The sequence below is a fragment of the Scyliorhinus torazame genome, chromosome 14 (genome assembly GCF_047496885.1).
Source record: "Scyliorhinus torazame isolate Kashiwa2021f chromosome 14, sScyTor2.1, whole genome shotgun sequence".
Taxonomy (NCBI): Eukaryota; Metazoa; Chordata; class Chondrichthyes; order Carcharhiniformes; family Scyliorhinidae; genus Scyliorhinus; species Scyliorhinus torazame.
Genome location: NC_092720.1, coordinates 100658407 through 100681035, shown reverse-complemented (window position 1 = coordinate 100681035; position 22629 = coordinate 100658407). Strand labels below are relative to the sequence as shown.

Below are 22629 nucleotides of genomic sequence, written 5' to 3'. Positions count from 1 at the left end.
GAATCCCACCCCAGGTGAGAAGGACGGCATGGTAGCACAGCGGTTAGCACTGTTGCTTCACAGGCGCCAGGGTCCCATGATCAATTCCCGGTTTGGATGACTGTGCGGACTCTGCATGTTCTCCCCGTGTGCGCGTGCATTTCCTCCAGTTTCCTCCCATAAGTCCCGAAAGACGTGCTGTTCGGTAATTTGGACATTCTGAGTACTCCCTCGGTGTACCCGAACAGGCGCCGGAGTGTAGCCATCTGGGATGGCCACGTCCCAATTACAAAATGGACACTTGCAAAGAATGCAGGGAAGATTGGACAATACCGAAAAGCAAGCAGGTGCAAAGTCTGTCTGTTGATTAGAGTCTTAGCTCTCAGACAGGACCGGTACTGCTAAGCCATCTACATACTAATGAGCCATCCCCAGGAACAAAAGGCAACATTTAGGTAAACAATGCTAAGCCAGACATCCCAGCGCCAGAGGAGACTAAAACAAAGCAAACCAACGGCCACCTAGGACATGCCCAGCAACCAGGGAACCCACCCCTCGATAGGAATGATTGGGAAACGGCCCAATTAATTGGGGCCAAGTTCAAGGCCCGCCCAAAAGCGCGCAAAGCCCTTTTGGGGTATAAAAAGGAGTCCCCAAGAGAGGATCGCTTTCTTGGCCTTGGCTCTCAGCGAGGAGAGACCTGCCTAGCAGCTACACCAGACCAAGTAAGTTCCAAGTCAACGCACGCTACGAGATAGACGCTCCTAGTTGCTATCCTGTAAACAGCTCAACCCATCAGCCTGAGAACCGAGCAACGGCCATTGTTCCTCTGACTGAGTGGGCACCCGAAGCTAAGTATAGGTTTTTAGTAATAGTGATAGTTTAGGTTGTAGAGTTTTGTGCATGAGTAGATTTGACTGTGTGTAAATAAATGAGCATTGCTTTTGAACTTACTAACTGGTGTGTCGAGTCTTTGATCAGTATTCGATTTTGAACCTTGTGGCGGTGTCGAAAGATACCTGGCGACTCTTGAGCAAACGTAATTAAACAGAGCCAAAGTAAGAGACAACAGCAAGTTAGCAACAGGCGAATCGGGGATTTTCACAGTAACTTCACTGCAGTGTTAATGTAAGCCTACTTGTGACACTAATAAAGATTATTATTATAATTTAAATACCTGGCTGTGTTTCTGGAGAGGAACACTCCGGTTTTCAGTGAGAACTTGCCACTTTGCCATTTGTTTTGGAAAATTCCGCCCACTGTAAAAGATCCCAAGGCCCTTCACAGAAGCATAATCAAAAATTTGACACTGAGCTGCATGGATATATTCGGAAAAAGTCTTTACATTTACTGGAATTTCAGCATCCATGGGCAACAGGCCAATTATTTAGGAGCCATTCTTGAGCAATCAAAGTGTTGTGGAACAAAGGGAAGCTCTGTTGTAAAAAGGCAAACCCTAAAATTCTGTTGGGCTGGCTGGACTCTCAACATAACCCCTCGGGAAATGACACAAATGGCCACTTTTATCCTCTTGTGTCATGTCCTGGTGGATTATTGCACAGTTACAGTGGAGGAAACAGAATTGCAGAAGTACAAAACAAAACCATTCTGTAATTGATAGTTCGGTGGAAAATGCTCCAATTTAGGCTTTTCCCACTGGTCCCATATTTGGTGACACAACTCAGTAAGTTTAATCGAATAGTAAACACTAAAGTCATTCATGTTTACCGACAGCATGTTTATTGCACCAGACTACCAACTGTCATATTCTCAAGTATTTTTCTGCAACCCTAACTTTCTTTCGATTTGCCAACATTCTGCCTCCCTTGAATCTGTTGGCTCCTTCCTGGGATCAATTGCATGGGTGTCAATGTGATATCTTGCCTATGTTGCAGTTATTTATTGATGAGCTACAATAAGAACTTTCAGTAGGTTAATGATTAGGCGTTCCTGGATAGCAATCAGGGACGTAAAATTCTTGTCACTCTTCTGCTCCTTAACTCAATAGCATTCGGGTGAATAGAGAAGCCCCATCACTGCTCCAGCTATAATCAACTATAGAATCATAGAATCCCTACAGTGCAGAAGGAGGCCATTTGGCCCATCGAGTCAGCACCAACCCTCAAAATGTACACCCTACCTAGGCCCAAAGCCCCAGCCCTATCCCCGTAACCCTACCTCATCTTTGGACACTGTGGGGCAATTTTGCATGGGCAATCCACCTAACCTGCACATCTTTAGACTGTGGGAGGAAACTGGAGCACCCGGACGAAACCCACGCAGACACGGGGAGAACGTGCAAACTCCACACAGACAGTAAGCCGAGGTCGGAATCAAACTATCCCAGCTCACACAAGGAACAGGACCTTGGACCTCTTTTGTCCTTGTGACTCAGCCATTCACTGTATGAACTGGCTGAATCATTAAAAGATCAGCAGTTGGGTTACTATTTGTGTTTTGCTCTTTATTAAATATGCAGCAGATGAAACCACTGCTACTCCAAATCACATTTCAGTAGCATCAGTGAAGATACAAATTGCATTCTGCCCACTATCTACTAGCAGCTGCAACTCAACGTTAACTGAAGCATGAGCTAAATAGCATTTGTTCATTCAGGTAATGATTCATATATATGTTTACCAGAGGAGATTAAAGTTCAAGCTTTTTATCTTTTACCCAATGCTTGGTTTAGTAAAGCAATACATCAAGACAATCACATCTACATCTGAGAGATGAGACAGCAAATAAGTACAGACTGTTCAACCGTCATTGCAATGGAGCTCAAAGTTCTTTTCACCCAAATGCATGCACTTTCAATAAGGATCAGAGGATAGTGTAAATTAAATAGTAGTGCTACTTGAATTCTGTTCTCCCTTTTCTAGTCTACAGGCACTGAGGCTAATTGTAGGACACCTATTTCCTGCCCTGAGGAGATCAGCCAACCTATCATAGACCATGGCCTGAACCTGTGTCCTTTCAGGTCGGCAAATGGCAGATCCCACTACATGGTGCATTTACCTACTGTGCCAGAAAACTGAAATATTAGGTTCATGGATTTAGATCAGGATTACTGATGTACCATTAATCCACTGCTAGATGATGAGAGCGAGAGAACATAGGCTTTATTACACAAGAACTTGCCTGCCTGAGATAGCTGTAACAACTGAGCGCCGCCCCAGGCGGCCGATCTATATACCGTCCGGGGGGAGCGGAGCCAGAGGCGGAGCCCACCAGGGTTCCAGCACACTACATGGAAAAGGGATCATATGACAATACTCTACAGACAACTTATTCTGGTGAATACATTCACCACATTCACCCCCTGTTAAAAAAATGAAGTCCAGCGGGGGTGAAGTGGGGTCATCAAATGTTCAGTCTGTCTGGAGGCCGGACTGTTCTATTGGACCTCCTCAGCCCTGGAGGTGTGGCGGGTGCTGCCAATGTGGTCATTGACTCCGGGAACGTGTCGTCTGGAGCTTTGGTCTGGTGTGTCGGCGATGGTTGAGGAGTGGGGGTAGGCAGGTGGGTGGTGGTTAGCGGTAAGGGGGAGGTGGATGGCGGCAGCGTAGGCTCGGGACAGTACAGGAGCCCCGGGGGGGCGTAAAGGGTTGGGGGTGGCGGTAGGCAGGCGGGGGGCGCGTTGGCATATCTTGCCGTCCATCTTGGTGCGCGACGTAGGCGTATTGGGGGTTGGCGTGCAGCAGCTGGACCCTCTCGACCAGGGGGTCGGTCTTATGGCTCCTCGTATGTTTCCGGAGAAGGACAGGTCCCGGAGTTGTCAGCCAGGATGGAAGCGAGACCCCGGAGATGGGCTTCCTAGGGAAGACAAACAAATGGTCGTGAGGGGTCTGGTTCGTGGCTGTGCAGAGGAGCGATCTAATGGAGTGGAGCGCGTCGGGGAGGACCTCCTGCCAGCGGGGAATCGGGAGACTTCTAGACCGAAGGGCAAAAAGGACGGCCTTCTATACCATCGCGTTCTCCCTCTCCCCCTGCCCGTTTCCCTGCGGTTGTAGTTCGTAGTCCTGCTCGAGGCGATGCCCTTACTGAGCAGGTACTGATGCAGCAAATCGCTCATGAAAGAGGTGCCCCGGTCACTGTGGATGTATGCAGGGAAACCGAACAGCGTGAAGATGCTGTGCAGTGCCTTTATCACGGTGGCCGAGGTCATGTCGGGACATGGGATAGCGAAGGGGAAGCAGGAGTACTCGTCAATGACGGTCAGGAAGTATATATTGCGGTTGGTGGAAGGGAGGGGCCCTTTGAAGTCGATACTGAGGTGCTCAAAGGGCCGGGAGGCCTTTACCAGGTGGGCCTTGTCTGGCCGGTAGAAGTGCGGCTTGCACTCCGCACAGACTTGGAAATCCCTGGTCATGGCCCTGACCTCCTCGGTGGAGTAGGGCAGGTTTGGGGCTTTAATAAAGTGGATAAGCCGAGTGACCCCCGGGTGACAGAGGTCAATGTGGATAGCTCAAAGTCGGTCGTCTTGCGCGCTGGCGCATGTGCCACGGGACAGGGCATCTGGGGGCTCGTTGAGCTCCCCGGGTCGATTCTTAATATCGTACGTATAGGTGGAGAGTTCGATTCTCCACCTCAAGATTTTGTCATTTTTTCTTTTGCCCCGTTGTGCGTTGTCGAACATAAAGGCTACCGACCGTTGGTTGGTGACGAGGTTGTACCTCCTACTGGCTGGGTAGTGCCTCCAGTGCCTCACAGCTTCCACAATGGCTTGCGCTTCCTTCTTGAATTTTGGAGGTGTGGAGGGTTCTAGAGAAGAAGGCTACTGGCCTGCCCGCCTGGTTGAGGGTGGCGGCCAGGGCGACGTCTGACTCACCGCTCTTTACCTGGAAAGGGATGGACTCGTCCACCACGTGCATCGCGACTTTGGCAATATCTGCCTTGATGCGGCTAAAGGCCGAGCGGGCCTCAGCCATCAGGGGGAATATAATGGCCTTGATCAGTGGGCCGGCTTTGTCCGCATAGTTGGGGACCCACTGGGCGTAGTAGGAAAAGAGCCCCAGGCAGCATTTGAGGGCCTTGAGGCTGTGGGGAAAGGGAAGTTCTATAAGTGGGCGCATGCGGTCGGGGTCGGGCCCTAGGACGCCGTTTTCCACGACATAGCCGAGGATGGCCAGTCGGGTTGTGCGGAAAACGCACTTCTCTTTGCTTTATGTGACGTTGAGGGATTGGGCGGCCTGGAGGAACCTCAGGAGGTTGGCGTCATGATCAATGCCCGCAGATGGTAACATTGTCCAAGTACGGGTATGTAGCCCGCAGCCCATACTGGTCCACCATTCGGTCCATCGTTCTGTGGAAAACCGAGACCCCATTAGTGACGCCGAACGGGACCCTGAGGAACTGGAAGAGTCAGCCGGCTGCTTCAAAAGCAGTGTAGTGGCGATCTTCCGGGCGGATCGGGAGTTGGTGGTACGCCGACTTCAGATCCACTGTGGAGAACACCCGGTACTGTGCGATCTGGTTGACCATCTCCGCTACGCGGGGGAGGGGGTATGCATCAAGTTGCGAGAACCGATTAATGGTCTAGCTGTAGTCCACAACCATCCGATTCTTTTCCCCGGTCCTGACAACCACCACTTGTGCTCTCCAGGGGCTGTTGCTGGCCTCGATGACCCCCTCCCTCAAGAGTCGCTGGACCTCCGACTTGATAAAAATCATGTCTTGTGCACAGTACCACCTGCTCCTGGTGGCGACGAGCTTACAGTCGGGGTGAGGTTCGCGAAGAGCGAAGTGGGGGTGACCTTAAGGGTCGCGAGGCTACATACAGTGAGAGGGCGTAGGGGTCCGCCGAATTTTAGGGTCAGGCTTCGGTGACTGCATTGGAAGTCGAGTCCAAGCAGTAGTGGGGCGCAGAGGTGAGGGAGGATATACAGTTTAAAACAGCCGTACTCAGTGCTCTGTATGGCGAGGTTCGCGACACAGTACGACCGGATCTGTACCGAATGGGATCCGGAGGTGAGGGAGATTGTCTGGGATGCGGGGTAGATGTGGTGGGAGCAGCGCTTTATCGTGTCGGGGTGGACGAAGCTCTCTGTGCTCCCGGAGTCGAAAAGACAGGGGGTCTCGTGCCCATTGACTCGGACGGCGATCATCGAGTTCTTCAAGTGTTTTGGCCGCGACTGGTCGAGGGTGACTGCACCGAGCTGCGCGTAGTCTGCATGTTCGGAGGTATCGGCGTCATAAGGTGGTGGCCCCCACGGATCGCCCGTGTCGTGCTGGGTCGGAGATGGCGACCAAGATGGCTGCCCCCATCGGTCGCACGTGTCAGTTGGTGCTGAAGCTGGCAGCCAATATGGGCCGGGTGAGCCACTGGGGTCGCAGGTGTCGGGTTGGGTTAAAGATGGCGGCTCCCACGAGCTGCACGAGGCGGATGACGCGTCTGAAGGGGGCGGTGCCGGCAGGCACACAGCCGCATTGTGGGGTCTGCGGGCCTGTGAATCCGTGGGTCGGGCCTGGTACGCTTTCGACTTCGGGGCTTTGGATCGGGCTGGACAGACACTGGCAAAATGTCCCATTTTGCCGTAGTCGCTGCATGTCGCGGTGCGGGCTGGGCTACGCTGCCGGGGGTGTTGGCCCTGACCGCAGAAGTAGCAAGGCGGTCCCCCGGGCTGAACGGGCAGCCGCGCGGCACAGGCTTGGGACGTAGTCGGGTCTAGTGAAGGCCGCGTCTGTGGTGCCCACGAGGGGTTCGGTGGGTCTGCCAGGCACGCGCTGAGGCTCTGGTAGGCCACCTCTAACGAGGAGGCTAGCTTTACTGTGTCCTGTAGGTCAGTGGTCCCGTTTTCCAGCAGTCGCTGCCGGATGTAGTTAGACCAGACCCCAGCCACATAGTTGTCCCGGATCATCAGCTTCATGTGCTCCTTGGCCTTCACATCCCTGTAGTTGCAGTTGCGGGCGAGTAGAGTCAGGTTCTCCAGGTACTCGTCCACCGATTCCCCGGCGCGTTGTCGGCGGGTAGTGAGGAGGTGCCGCGCGAACACTTCGTTCACGGGCTTCACGAACTGTCTCTTTAGAATCGCCACTGCCGCGTCGTATGTGGCTCCGTCCTGAATTGTACCCGCGATTCGGTGGCTCACCCGGGCGTGGAGGAGGCGCAGCTTGAGGGCTTCGGAGGGAGGCGTTGCAGAGGAGTCGAGGTAGGCCTCAAAACAGCGGAGCCAGTGGGAGAAGATTTCCTTAGCTTCCGCTGCTCGTGCGTCGAGTTCCAATTTATCAGGCTTCAGAGCGGCTTCCATAGTGATGTCTTTGGTGCTTCTCATTTACCTTGCAAGACAAGAGGCATTTATGTTTTGATTGTAGTTTCCGCAGGTCCAGCCATTTATTCTTCAAGAGTGAAGTCAACAAAATGTACCACCTTTCTTTGACCTCTCTACTTGTCCAGTAGGTAAAATTGTCTTTGGGATTTCCCCCCCCCAAAAATGGATTCATTATGGCCGTGATCTAAAGGAAAAGATTTTAAATATATATATTTTTATTCAACAGATTTTCAGCATTTATTTCAATAAAAGACAACCCCAAACAAACCTCAAACGAACAACAACCCGGACCCCCGGACCCCCCCCCTGCCAACAGTCAATGGGAACCAACTCTCAAAAGTGCAGGACAAACAAACCTCAGCCCGAACTTCACCTTCTCTAAGGTCAAAAACTCCGACAGGTCTATCCGCCACACCGAAGCACAGGGATTGACCTCCACCCCAACTGGACCCGCCTACGAACGATCAGCGAGGCGAAGGCTAAGATGTCTGCCCCCGCACCCACCTGCAGCTCGGGCCGGTTCCGACACCCTGAATATGGCTTCTAGGGGCTCCACCTCCATATGCAAAACCCCCGTGATTGTACTGACCACCCGTCCTCCAAAACCTTTCCAGCTTCGGGCAGGACCAAAACATATAAACATGGTTCTCAGGGTCCCTCCCACATCTCTCACATACATCCTCCGCCCCCTTGAATACCCGGCTCATCCTTGATTTTTGAGGTGCACCCTGTATACTACCTGCAGTTGTATCAGCCCCATTTCACACATTAGGTTGAGGCATTCACCCTCCGCAGCACCTCACACAGTGCCTCCTCCAGCACTACCCCCAGCTCTTCCTCCCACTTTGCCTTAATCCCCTCCATTGACACTCTATCCTCCTCCAGGATCCTTCTGTAAATTGGTGAGATGACACCCTTCTCTACCCCCTCCGCTGACAGCGCCACCTCCAGAAACAAGGGAACCGTGCTATCTGGAAGGTCGGGAAAACCTTCCTTGAAAAGTCCTGAATCTGCACGTACCTGAACCCTTCCCCTGCACCAACCTATACTTCTCTCCTAGCTCCTTTAGGTTTTCACATTGTCCCCCAAGGAGCAAATCCTTCATTTCCCTGATCCCTCCCTCTTTCCCTCCCCGAAACCTCGCACCCATCCTCCCCAGCTCACACCCATGATTCCCCCTAATTGGCACACACCCCTCCCCGACCCGGCATGTGCTTAAAGTGCTGCCGAAACTGCCTCCAAATCTTCAATGTGACCACTGCCAGCAGGCTCACCGAGTACTTTTCTGGGATCAATGGGAGTGGCGCCGTTGCCAGCGCCCGTAACCCTGACCCCCTACAAGAGCTTGCCTCCACCTTTACCCACAGAGCCCCTCCCGCCCAACCTCCTTGCTCCAGCCCCGCCCCTTCTCTGCATTCTCCGCCCAATAATAATACAGCAAGTTCCCCCCTGGAGTACCACCCTCCCAATCATGGCCACTTTCCCCCCCCCTGCCAAATTAATGAAGAGATCAGCTTGTCCACCCCCCCTGAAGAAGGACTTAGGTAAAAAGACTGACAGACATTGGAGTAAAAACAGGAATCGCGACAACACATTCATTTCAACAGCCTGCACCCGACCCGCCAACAGAGGGAGATTGTCCCACCTCGACAGATCAGCCTTCACCCTCCCCACCAAACTAGGAAAATTAAACTTCCAAAGCCCTGCCCAATCCCAGGCTACCTGCACCCCCAAATACCTAAAATGGGTTGCCGCCAGGCGGAATAGCAGCCCCCCACCACCCCCCACACCCCTACTCCCACTCCTGGCGGGGAGACCATAAAAAACTCACTTTTCACTAGATTTGGTTTATACCCTGAGAATGTCCCAAATCTCTGGAGTAGTTCCATTATACACCTACCCCCCGACTTGCTCGGTTCTGAGATGTACAATAGCAAGACATCAGCATATAGGGTTATTCTAAGCTCCACAACCCCCTCCCCCACAATCCCCTTCCACAACGCCAAGCTCCTTCGTACGATGGCCAAGGGCTCTATAGCCAGTGCAAACAGTAGAGGGGGCATAGGACACCTCTGCCTCAGGCCCCGATGCAGAGCAAAATACCCTGAATTCATGTTCTAAGTGCACACACTTGACGTTGGACCCTTATGCAGCTGTCGCACCCACGCCACAAACCTTGGCCCAATTCCAAATCTCTCCATTACCCCCACCAAATAACTACTCTCTACTCGATTGAATGCCTTCTCTGCGTCCAGTGCCATCACCACCGCCATCTCCCTTCCCTCCAGCGGAGAAAGGACCACATTCAGCAACCTCCTTCGGGCAGCCCAGTGGCACAGTGGTTAGCACTGCTGCCTCACAGCTGCCTCACAGCTGCAGGGTCCCAGGTTCAATTTCCCTCGGGTGACTGTGTGGAGTTTGCACTTTCTCCTCGTGTCTGCGTGGGTTTCCTCCAGGCACTCCGGTTTCCTCCCACAGTCCAAAGATGTGCAGGTTTGCTGGATTGGCCATGCTAAATTGCCCCTTAGTGTCCAAAAGGTTAGCTGGGGTTACTGGGTTACGGGGATTGGGTGGAGGCCTGCGCTCAAGTAGGGTGTTCTTTCCATGGGCCTTGATGGGCTGAATGGCCTCCTTCCACACTGTAAATTCTATGATTCTAGGATTCCTCTCTTTCGCGAACAGCTGCCTTCCCTTCACGAACCTCGTCTGGTCCTCCTCAATCACCTTCGGGAGACACCCTTCCAACCTTAACACCAACATCTTTGCCAGCATCTTGGCATCTACATTCAGCAGGGATTATGGTTCTATATCACCCACACTCCACCAGTTCCTTGTCCTTCTTTAGTAGCAATGAGATGGAAGCCTGCCCCATCATTTGCAGCAAGTCACCCCTACCCATCGCATCCTCAAACATTCCCACCATCAACGGCACCAGCATGTCCTTAATTTTCTTACAAAATTCAACCGGCAACCCACTGGGCGCCTTCGCCTTCCCTTCCCTTTCTGAATGTTCCCAATTGCCTCCTTCGCCTCCCACTGGCTCCTCCAACCCTGCCCTATCCTTCGGCCTTCACGGATGCCTCCACCGCCTCCACCGTCTCGAATTAGAAATCCCTCGAGCTGTGCATCACCCTCAACACCGCTGGATAGACCACTTCAAACCTCATGCTGTTGCTGTACAGTGCCGCCTTCACTCATCCGAAGGCTCGGCCCTTCTCGCCAGTTGCACCTTCAAATCTTGGTCTAATCGAATACCCGAATACCAACGCCTTCCCACTTCACCTCTCGCCTTTGCTTCGCCCAACTCAGGACCTTCTCCTTCACATGAAAGTTATGGAAGCAAATTATAAGTGCCCTTGGTGGCTCATTTGCTTTCGGTTTCGGCCTGAGCAACCGATCTGCCCTGTCCAGCTCATATTGGGAGGGTTCTTCTCCCTCCCCCAACAGCTCAGCCAGCATCTTCGCAAAGTACTCGATCAGCCTTGGGCCTTCCACCCTCTCCGTCAGGCCCACGATTTGTAGATTTTGCCTCCTTGACCTGTTCTGCAGGTCCTCCACCTTGGCTCGGAGCCCTTTGTTAGCCTCCACCACCCTCCGCAGCTCCTCACCCATCAAGGTGAACTGGTCACTGTGCTGCGACAGAGCCTCCTCCACCCCCTTCAACTTCTCTCCTTGCTCCCCTACCTCGGCTGACCCCTTCATCACTGCCACCGTAACCGGTGCAATCGCCTCTTTCACCCACTATTTCATCGCAGCCATTATTTCCCTCCGCAATACCTCCATGCCTCTCAAATTCTCCAGCCATAACTTTGGTCAGAGTATCCACTGTGAGGCAAACGGCCCCATCCAGTGATCCAACCTCGGTCATCTTTCTTCCCACCAGACTCACCAACTCACTCAACGGCAGACTTTCACTCGCCCTCTTCTTTCCAGTTCCCATCTTCTGGGTCTCCGACACCTTCCACTTTCCTTAAACCTTCCTGCACCAATTCATTCAGAAACTGCCCTGAAACCGGGCATTAAAGTCCAAAACCCAGAGCCTCGAGCCGGAGCCACCCGACCTCGACCTATATGCCATCACCGGAAGTCCCCGAACGGTAAAGTTTCTAAGTGTCATTTGTGGCAGGTTTTGCTTGGAATTTCCCTCTGGCTCTGTTGGAGAGTTCCCCACTGCTATCTAGCCACACTTAGTCAATTTTCTGGGTCCTAGGGACTTTCTCTTCGGTCAAGCCCACACTTTGGGCGTGATTTAAAGGAAACGTTTATAAGTGTGGTAGCGAGCGGGAACTGCCGTGAACTTCCTGATGTTCGGCCCGGCGACGGTGTCACCACGATAAAATATTAATTGGCCCACATAACAAGACCCGCGGGCTTCTCGCCACAAATCACGGTCCCGCCGGCTATTTCACTGGGATCGCGCTCATCAGCCCCTCGCTAACAACGGAGAGCAGCACTTAAACCGATCCTGCACAGCCAACCCCACACAGCTCGCAGCCATGCCACTGAGAAGATCAGCCTCACGATTCGGCAATGCTGACCTGGCCAGACTACTGGAAGCGGGAGAGACCAGACGGGATACCTTGTTCCCCCAAGGGTCTCGGACAGTCAGCCACAGGGTAGCCAGTGTGTCTGTGAGGAAGTCGGGTGACAATCAGCTCAGGAAGCGTTACCAGGAGGACCGGCACCCAGTGCCATAAGAAGGTCAACGGCCTACACCGGGCCGTTCGATTGAGTTCGCACCGGCCCCTGACACCACCCCATACTCCTCATCCCCCACATACTCCCCATCACCCACCCATACTCCACAATCCCATAGTCCCCACCCCTATATTCTCCCTCCAATACTCCTCATCCCCGCATACTCCCCATCGCCTCCATACTCCCTACCCCCAGACTCCAAATCCCCTTTATACTCCCCAGCCCCCTGCACACTCTCCATCCTTCCCCATACTCCCCACCCCATACTCCCCACCCCATATATTCTCCCCCAATACTCCCCATCCCCCGCATAGTCCCCATCCACCCCCATAGTCCCCACCCCCATATTCCCAACCCCCCATATTCTTCCTCTCAATACTCCCGATCCCCCTCATACTCTCCACCCCTCCACACGGACCGTCTCCCCCAGCCCTCTCCCCAACTCCCGAGCAATCCGCATGATGAGCCACAAGTGCAGCTAATGATATCCCCTCTGTGACCCCGTAGGGGAAATTGGCCCTCAACCGATGGGAGAGGGTCCAGATGGACGGCAGAATGCCTGACATCAGAATCCTCACCCACGATGTGAAACGGACCCTGGAGGTCGTGGGGGTAACCGAGGACCGAGCAGTGACCAGCATAGAAGTTGGCGCGCAACGCAGAGGTGAGGATCCACCGGCTCCCACGCAAATGACCCATCACACGTGAGTGGTTAATGCCATACAGACTAATCCATCCCCCCCCGGCACAGCAGTCGTCCCCACCCTCCACCAGCGCAGAGACATACACCTCGGTGGGCAACAGTAGTGGCCAGGTTTCTGGCACATTGATGAGAACCACACAGTTGCCCATTCACATCAGGTGGAGGCAGAAACGCTCGGGTGGGTCCCAATCAGATGCTGAGTCTCATGACGAGAGTTACCCAGAGCTGATGCAGGTGAGGCCGAGAGATTTGGAGGGGGATGTCAGCGACACTCCAACAGGTCAACAGCTGATCACAGGAGATGGCGCCGGCAATGCGTGGCACCGAAGCCAACACTGCTTGGGTGATGACCATAGTGGAGAGCGTGATGCACGGATTCGGCAGCATGAGTGGAGGTGTCCAAGGCGTAGCTCAGTCATTAATGGCAATGGCTGAGCACCTCGACAGCATGTACCAGTCGCTGAGGGACGTGTCCCAGTCCCACGTGGACCTTGACAAGGCGCTGCAGCGCATGACCCAATCTCAGGTGGCTATTGCCGAGGCTCTCCAGAGCACCTCCCTGTCGCTGGAGGAGGACCCCAGTCTCATATGGGCATGGCCGAGGCACTGCGGGACATGTCCCACTCTCAGGTGGGCATAACCGCGGCACTGCCGAGCTTGTTCCAGTTGCAGATAGGCATTGCCAGGGTGCTGCGGAGCATGTCTCAGTCACTGAGGAACATTGGCGAGGGCGTTGACACTGTGCTGCAGATACTGGGGAGCTGTCAGGCCTGGCAGAGCCAGCTGCTGCAGGGCCAGCCAGAGCTCGATCCAGCTGCCCCTCCATCTCGAGGTGAACGCCAGGGCCCTTTGGGTACCAACCGAGAAGAGGGGGCACTGGTTGACAACCTAGAACCATCTTTCTGAGTGGCGACGGTACCACCAGATCCCCGAGACCCACCCCCTGATAACAGTGTGTCATGGCGTCAACACCCAGAACAGGGTGGCATGGCGGGGCATATGATACCGGCAAGTGCGCAGTGCTCTCCAGCCCCACAGCCCCCAGAGGAAATTTACCAGCGACATCAAAGGTGGTAGGCACAAGCTGCCGCCACCTCCGATGTGCATCCTGGAGACACACCTACGCCTAGCAGTAGAGCATGGAAGACTAAGCAGGTTGGGGATCACTGAGAGGGCATGAGGAGTGGGCATATAGAGGGTAAGGGGATAGGGGGTAAGGGGGTATGGGGGCAAGGGTGGGGGTGGCACAAACAGGAGAGTGGGGCAGTTGCAGATACTTATATAAATCATTAAAATCTGCTGACCTCGACCATTACGATGCCTCTGGCATTTCCTTCTACAATGCGGGCCGAGATCCAATCCCGTGCCCCACCCCGGACACGGAGGTCCTGGGCTCCTCTCCAGGGTAGCAACCTCAGTGCCCCGGGGCTCATTGCCCGGGAGCAAAGATGCCGACTCACCTCCTCGCGTGCCGCAGCATCCCTTCCGCCAGCTTAACATTTTAAAAAAGGAGTACTAAACGGCACCTGCGTGACCACTTGCTGGGGAGCCCGTTACAGCACAGGGGGCCATTAGATAGGGGCTCACTCCTGGTAATTGTATGGAGATTGGGCTTAAATGTGATTATTGTTTCTCACCCCGCCAAGGCGGGATCCCAATTTCGCCAAAGGGGGCGGGCCGGTTAGATCACAAACAAATCGGCACCTGCGCTGTTCTCGATTTTGGCCTCTCCTGTGAATGAATGGCCTCATTACGCTCTTGCTTGAGAGCAACTTGACCATTAAGTCGTGCCTGTTGTGTTTGCATGTATTGAACAATTTAAAAGCTTGTAGTAAACCACATTTTGCAACATTTTCCATTTTATTACTAAAAGCATTGACTCCTTGCTGGGATACAATTTCACAGACCCTGTCATCTTTCATTAACTTGACAAACTAACCATTATCCATATGTGAGCCTTAACAATGACTATCCATGGGTTATTTAATCAATAGGAGCACCACAGCTGGGTTTGATTCAGTCCTCATTCAATGTCCAGACGCACACGTTCAGCAGAGGACAGGAGATAGTAATTATAAATGAGAATCCCGGCCAATTCCCTAATTTATATCCCCAAGGGTGAGGCCAATTATGGCTCTCTTGAAAACCTGTTTAACCACCTGAAAACAAATAGGGATTAAATCTGAGACATAGCCTTTTGTAGATCAGCAATTCACCCAATACTCTTGCTGAGCCATTGATGGTGCCAATCATGTTTCCAATATAGTATACAAAAACATCTCAATTATTTCCCATCCATTTCTTCACATTTACATATAATTGTGTAAGTGCTCATTTTATTTTCAGTATGAATGTCTTACAAACAACTGGATATATTCATTCTTCATGCAACAGCATTGTACGTTTCTCCTACAGTGTGATTCTGCATTCAGATGTAATTTTAACAGTAGTGCTATTCCAATTGTGTACTCTAAACAGGATGAGAATCTCGATACTTTCTTCAAAATATAACATGGGCTGCGTGAATAACTTTTAAAAGTAAGAAATTATCAGTCTTTTAACTTCACTCAAATGACAGAATATTTGGAACAGGTAAATTGGCTAACTTTGAGGCAGTGATGTGATCGATTGTAGATTACAAATAGGAAGTTTTTTAAGAACAATATTTTGAAAAGGAGAAGGCAATATGTGCTCAAAGTCAAAATAAAGGATTGTGGGTAAGAAAAAGCCACAGTGGATGACCAAGGATGTAACAGGAATATTTCTATAAATGAAAAAATCTGATAGTTCGGAACAGAGTTGAATATAAGGAACACAAAAAAATTAAAGGCAGCTATTAGATTGGAATTATGAAAGTAGTGAGAAGTAATGTTTTTCAAAAAGTACAATAACAGGAAGCGCGATTCAACTAATTGGGAATAAAGTCCCATAGGGAGCGTGTTTAGCCGCGAGTTTCCCACGGCTATAGAATGTGACTCGATTTGTGTAAGGGGCTTCAACAAGGGACATGCGATCAAAGCGGCACCAAACCCAGTTTTGTACACTGGGGAGTGCCGGCGAGTGAGATATCGGGACACCATTTTAAAATAGCGTCATGGTCTCCGAGGCTCTCGAAACGAACCCCGCCTAGCCCAAATGCACTATGAGAGGATCCCTGTTTCCACCTCCCATGCAACACCCACACAGGGTACACCGGGCCCGGTTGTGCACGCACAGTACCAACCTGGCAGTGCCCAAGCCAGTTGGCAGTGTCACCTGGGCACATTGGCAGTGCCAAGATGGCACCTAGGTGGTACTGCTAGAGTGCCTAGGAGGCACCACCCTGTCTAAAAGGCATGCAGCTGGGAACCTCTAATTCTATGGGAGACCCCAATGACGCCATTCCGTCTGGTCCCCATTTGTGGAGACGAGTACTGACAGTGCTCGCACAAAATCTCCAAACTGATAGGGATGAATCACAAAGCCTCAGCAGGTACCTAGGGAACCTGCACATTATAGTGAGACTAACAGTCTCGCTCTAATATGCAGGTTTGCCAAAAAGGGACCCTGCTCACAATGGGCGGGATTTACATCACGTCTTGCGAGATCACATTGGATCTCGCGAGGCATTGCAAGCCGTGTAGATCCCGGGAGCGAAATCCCCTAGCTTTTATTGCCCTTGCTGCGCGCAGCGAGCTGCTTTCCGGGTGCAGTGTGGCCATTGGATTTCACCCAGGGGTTCCTCAGTGCTGGTTTGCGTCTATACACAACATCGTGGGCCGAAGGGCCTGTTCTGTGCTGTATTTTCTATGTTCTATGTTCTATACTGAGTCCTGGTGAATGAGGGAACTTTAAGGGTTAAAAGCTCCCTCAGTCTGGATTTTCTCTTTAATTTAGCAATCAACTAAAAAATCACTCTTTTAGTTAAAAGAAGTGAAGTTTATTGCAGCTTTAAACAGGGATTTACAAGCTCTCAGAGGGCAGCTGCAATTAGTTAATTAGGCAGCTAGCTTAAAGTGATATTTGGAGCTTTACACTTTTTTTCAGAATGTATATTAACAGGTGTTCCGCAATGCTGCTTGGTCTCCACTGTGTGCTGTTTTGAGTGTCAAGCTGGGAGTTGGGTGAGTTTGGCTGTTTTATTTATCAGTGCTATTCTCGGTTTATGAGCTTCTGTTGCGCAGACCTTCTTATGTTGCCTAACTTCACCTGAACAAAATCTTGGTATCCACATGTTCCTCTGGCGTTCAAGGTGCAGTTGATCATCTTTGACTTCCAGAGTGTTTGACGTGCTTGTTGGCATACAGCACTCACTCCACTTTCAATAAAAGCATCAGCAATCTGCAAAAGCATTCCTTCAACATCTTCATCAAGTTGCTCATTTGGATCTATTTCACGCACCAGGTTCAGCAGCTTCTTCTTGCTTAAAACCTGATTGCCTTCTGGACTCGTACGTCCCCCAGAGCCTGGTGATTCAGGTATCTTTACCACAGCAGTGCTATTAGCCATTGTATTTGGAGGTGGTGTACTGGATGGATCAGGTTTTATTGAGGGAAAATTTGTCAAATTTCTTAGAATTGCAGATCCAAACTGATTCATAATTTGCTGGCTTTTGGTCTTTCGAACATTAAGGGTTGGTTTTGCACAGGGCTAAATAGCTGGCTTTTAAAGCAGGCCAAGCAGCGCGGGTTCAATTACCGTACCAGCCTCCCTGAACAGGTGCCAGAATTTGGCAACTAGGGGCTTTTCACAGTAACTTAATTTGAAGCCTACTTGTGACAATAAGCGATTTTCATTTCCTTGTGACAATAAGCGATTTTCATTTCATTTCATTTAAGTTTCTCCAAATTGCATTTGGGATTGTGGTGGGCTGGGACCAAATTGCATTTGGGATTGTGATGGGCTGGGACCAATCAGTCAGCCAGCGAAGCTGTGTCAACAGCCACGGCCCATGCTCAGGATGTGGAGCTCCTCCCAGATCCGAGCTGACGCTCGGAGGGCATGAAGACTAAGTTCATTGGGAAACCCTAATCTGTAGGTTGAGGTTTTGGGGGCTCCGGAGGCTGTGGTGGGTGGTCTAGAGATCAGGGTGCCATTTAAAAATGGTGCCCTGATCTCTTCCTTTACTGGCGAGTGGAGCTCCTCAGTGCAAGAAATGGGACTAAGTTCGGCCTCGGTGGGGTGTTCCTCTCTGAAGCCCAGAAATGAAGCCGAGTCCCATTTAATAGCGAGGTCGTTGCCAGTGTTGGAAAACACCCGACCATGCGTGACATGGGACTTTGTTTCATTTCCGTTAAATTGCACCCAAAGAATATCCCAATAAATAGCTGTAAATCAGGAAATGGAAGAGAGGAAGTCAAGGAAATTTAAATCGCCAGTGAAGTGGTACTGAGCAAATTGTTGGAGCTGTGAGTTGACAAATCGTTGGGTCCTGATTTGCATCATCCTAAGATCTTCAAATAAGTGGCTAGGCAGTTGGTGCTTTCAAAATTTCCTATTCGGGGACTGTTCCATTAGGTTGGAAAGTAGCAAATTCTAAAAGGGAGAGACAGAAGGCAGGAAATTACAGGCCAGTTAGCCTAATATCCATCATAGGGAAAATGTTAAAAGCCAGCATTAAAAATGTTATAGCGAGGCATTTAGAAAAATTCAAGATAACCAAGGAGAAGCAATATGGTTTTGTGAGCTGCAAATCATGCATAACAGATTTATTGGCACTCTTTGAAGAAGCAACACGTGCATTTGATAAATTGCGACATACAGTACTTGGATTTTCAGAAGGCATTTGATAAGGTTATTGTGGAAAATAAAAGCTGATGGTGTAGGGGGTAATATATTGGGTTGCAGATTATCTAGCTGGAGGCATAAATAGGTTATTTTCTGATTGGCAAGATATAATACATGGTGTACCACAAGGTTAAGTGCTGGGGGCCTCAACTCCTATAAATGATTTGGATGAAGGGACTGAAGAATGGTTGGCAAAACGTAGATAGGAAAATAAGTTGTGAAGAGGACATTGGGGGCGCGATTCTCCGCTCTCACGCCGGTTGGGAGAATCGCCTGGGTCGCCAGATTTTCCCGCGACGCCGGTCCGACGCCCTCGCGCAATTCTCCCAAGCGGGGAGAACGGCCCCGGATGGGCCGAGCGGCCAGCCCAAAACAGGGGTTTCCCCGCCCCCCCCCCCGGCGCCGTCCACACCTGGTCGCTGCCGGCGGGAACAGCGCGGAAATGCTGGGGGGACGGCCTGCGGGGGGGGGGGGTCCTGCACCGGTGGGGGGGCCTCAAATGGGGTGTGCCCACCGATCGTCAGGCCATCCTCTCTGAAGGAGGACCTCCTTTCTTCCGCAGCCCCGCAAGATCCGTCTGACATCTTCTTGCGGGGCGGACTCGGAGAGGACGGCAACCACGCATGCGCGGGTTGGCGCCGGCCAACCCACGCATGCGCGGGTGACGCCAGTTATGCGGCGCCGGCCGCGTCATGTATGCGGCACCGCCTTGACGCGGCTCCAAGGCCTGGCGCGCATAAATGACACGGCGCCTCTCCTAGCCCATTATCAGGCCCTGAATCGGTCGGGATAGGGGCCATTTCGCGCCGTCGTGAACCTCGACGGCGTTCACGACGGCGCGAACACTCTGCCTCCATTTCGGAGAATCCCACCCAGGGAGTCCACAAAGAGATATAGGTTAGGTGAGTGAGCAAAGATCAGGCAAATGGTGTATAATGTGGGAATATGTGAAATTGTCCATTTTGGCAGGGAAAATAAAACAACCATATTATCTGAATGATGAGAGATTGCAGAGCTCGGTGATTCAGAGGGATTTGGATTTCCTAGTGCATTAAACACCAATGATTAGTATGCAGGCACAGCAAGCCATTAGAAAATCTAGAAGAACGTTATTGCTCATTATGAGATGGATAGAACAAAAATGTGAGACGGTTATACTTCTGGTGTATAGGCATTGGTGAGACCACATCTGGAGTAGTGTGTACAGTGTTGGTCTCCTTTTTATTTAAGGAAGGATGTAAATGCGTTGGAAGCAGTTAAGAAAAAGTTTATTAGACTAACACCAGGGATGGGCAAGTTGACTTATGAGGTAGTGTTGGATGGGCTAGGCTTGTACAGGCTGGAGTTTAGAAGAGTGCCAACTTGATTGAAACCTATAAGATCCTGAGGGGTTTTGACAAGGTGGGTGCGGAAAAGATTTTTCCTCTTTTGGACGAATCTAGAATCAGGGTCCACTGTTTAAAAAAAATAAATAAATAAGAGGTTACCCACTTATGACAGATCAGGAAAAATGTTTTCCCTCCCAAGGTCCATGAGTCTTTTGAATTCTCTTCCACATCAGACAGTGGAAGCAGGGTCTTTGAATATTTTTAAAGCAGAGGTAGACGGGTGTGTGATAAGCAAGGGGTAGAAAAGTTATTGGGGATAGGCAAGAATGTGGAGCTGAGATTACAATTAAGTCAGCCATTACCTTATTGAATGACGGAGCAGGCTCGAGGGGCCGAATGGCCTACTCCTGCTCCTACTTTGTGTGTTCATACATTTAAAAAAAAACTTTTTCACCAATGTGAACACTCAGTGAACTATTGAAGACTGAATTAAGCCATTGAAAGATGCTCAAAAACATGTTACCGACTGTGACTCACTGGGTATGCCCGGGAATATTAAATGGTTATATTTTTGTATCGATTTTTATTCTCCTTGAAGATGATCTTTTAGAATTGAATGATTTTTAGTGATCAAACTGGTAATATGAAATGAGGTGAACATTGGTTTGGACAGAATTAACAACTTGGAAACAGGAAAAACAACCAAATACAATCCAGCTAATTGTCCTCTGGTCCTGCAACATATGCTGCTGTAAGCACCTGGCCTATATTTATTATACTTTTACTGCTCCCTGGAATGGTTTCCATTGGTGGAAAGAAATTTAACATAGGGCGCGATTCAGCCATGGCGCGGATCCGGGTGAATCCGTGAGAGCCCCAAATCGGACTCCTTGCCTGGCCGATCTTGAATTACCTGACTCGCTCCGCCCGGTGTGGTCTGGACCTCACCCTCGCTGGGAGATATCCAGATCTACATCTTTAAATGAGCCATTTGGACCAGAATGTCACTGTCTGTACAATAGTGTTTGTATTCCAACACAATTTATTGAATTAAAAGTCTATGTATGTTATTGCACACAAATGATCTGACTGTACATCAGCAGCGGGATTCTCTGTCCCGCCAGCCCTGTTTTTCCTCACTGGCAATGGGATTCTCTGGTCCCCCAGCCGGCCAATGGGGTTTCCCATTGTGGCCACCCCACGCCGTCAGGAAACCTGCGGGCGTGGGAGTGCTGCAGGCAAAGCGGAGGATCCTGTCAATGGAGAATCCCACAGCAGATCTTTCGTTTTGCTGGTTGCAGTATTATTGATATTAATGCTTGATTCTCACTGTTCGTTTTTCATGAACTGTGCCAGTTATTTTTACATGACTCATTGCAAAACCATGTGGATGAGTTGGATGGTAGATTTAGTATTCTGGAAGAATGGAATCAAATGGACCGTAGCATCCTCAACTGAGCCCATCTTTTATTAGTGTCACCATGGGACAGACGTGACATTGGATTTTGCAACCACAGTTGGATGAACACAACAGAAAGCATTTCTGCACAGAGGAACATCTCCAGCTAATGTATCCAAATTGCAATGAACAAAGCCTTTAGCGTTACATTTCAGAACAGCCCTCATCAGTACAGTTGGGATATGAAACTCTCCGAACACATGTCCGACTATATTACGTACAAATAGTCCAATCTTCTGAATATTCCAAAGAATACTCTCCAATCACATTTCTTCCTTCCTCAGTATTCCCTTCTCTGGCCAAAATACTCCAGAGGGACCTATGCCCATGCTACTTTGCCTTCTAAGATTGCAATGAACACTCTTCATTATTTGAAATTGAATATTCACATGCTCATTCGACCAGGGCAAAGTTGCACCTTTTTATTTCAGATCAATTATCTGGAATGAGGATCTATCGACTCAGCCAGCCAATGCAACATTGCATCTAATTGACTCATGCAGCCTACGGGCTGGATTCTCAGAGACATCGCGCCGAAATCACGAAACACGATTGGCCTGAAAATTGGCTCCGACGCCGAAATCGGGTTTGACACCGGTTTTGCGCTGATTTTGGATTCTCTGAACCCCCCCCAAACCGACTAAATCGCGGCGCCCGCCGCGTGGCCCGGAGAATCTCATTATCCACCCCGACGACCGATTCTCCGGGGTCTCAGCGACTCTGCGGCCCAGATGGTCCGATTTCCCGATGGCGTGGCTCTAACCACCTGTAACAATCGTGATTCTGGAGTGTTGGTTGAGGCAGCTGCAAGAGGAGGTAGGAGTTGCCGTGGGGGGACCGCGGGTTACCGTAACGGACATTGGCCGTGCTTTCTGGTGTGGGGGTGGGCCCTGCCAGGGCTGGGGAGGGGAAGGAGGGGGGACAGTCCGAGCAGTTGGGGAGCCCCCGACATGACCCCCCCCCCCCCTCCCCAGCCACCCCACACAACCGGCGATACCCACCGGGGGAACACCCAGGGCCACACCTACGGCAGTCAGGGCAGTGCCATGAAACAGTGGGCATGGCAGAAGGGACAGGCGCCAGGAGCAGGGCACCAACGAGGCCGGGTGTGGGGGTGGGGGACATGCGTGGCTGGGGCATGTGATGCCAACCGGGGACACCATGTTGCCCGTGACATCTGGTTGTGCACGGGTGTCGGGTGTATGCGCCATGATAACATTTTCTCCCCTCACCCCCTGCAGAGTATAATGTTTGGTAACCAACCAGCGATGTTGGCCGCCGCGGCGGCGGAGTTTGCAGCAGAGGAAGAGGCCGCAGAGGGGCAGGTGGCTGCCGCTCAGGCTGGAGGGTCGCCCGCTCGACAGGCTGGGGAGAAGGTGGAGGCACGGGATGAGGAGGCGGTGGTGCCAAGAAGGTGCCAGTTGA

At 51.2% G+C, this 22629-nt stretch overlaps 1 pseudogene; it reads right to left on the bottom strand.

Annotated features, from left to right (window-relative positions):
- Nucleotides 1-16738: 16738 nt before the first annotated feature.
- LOC140389041 (transcription initiation factor TFIID subunit 12 pseudogene) lies at nucleotides 16739-17241 on the bottom strand (annotated as a pseudogene).
- Nucleotides 17242-22629: the final 5388 nt, after the last annotated feature.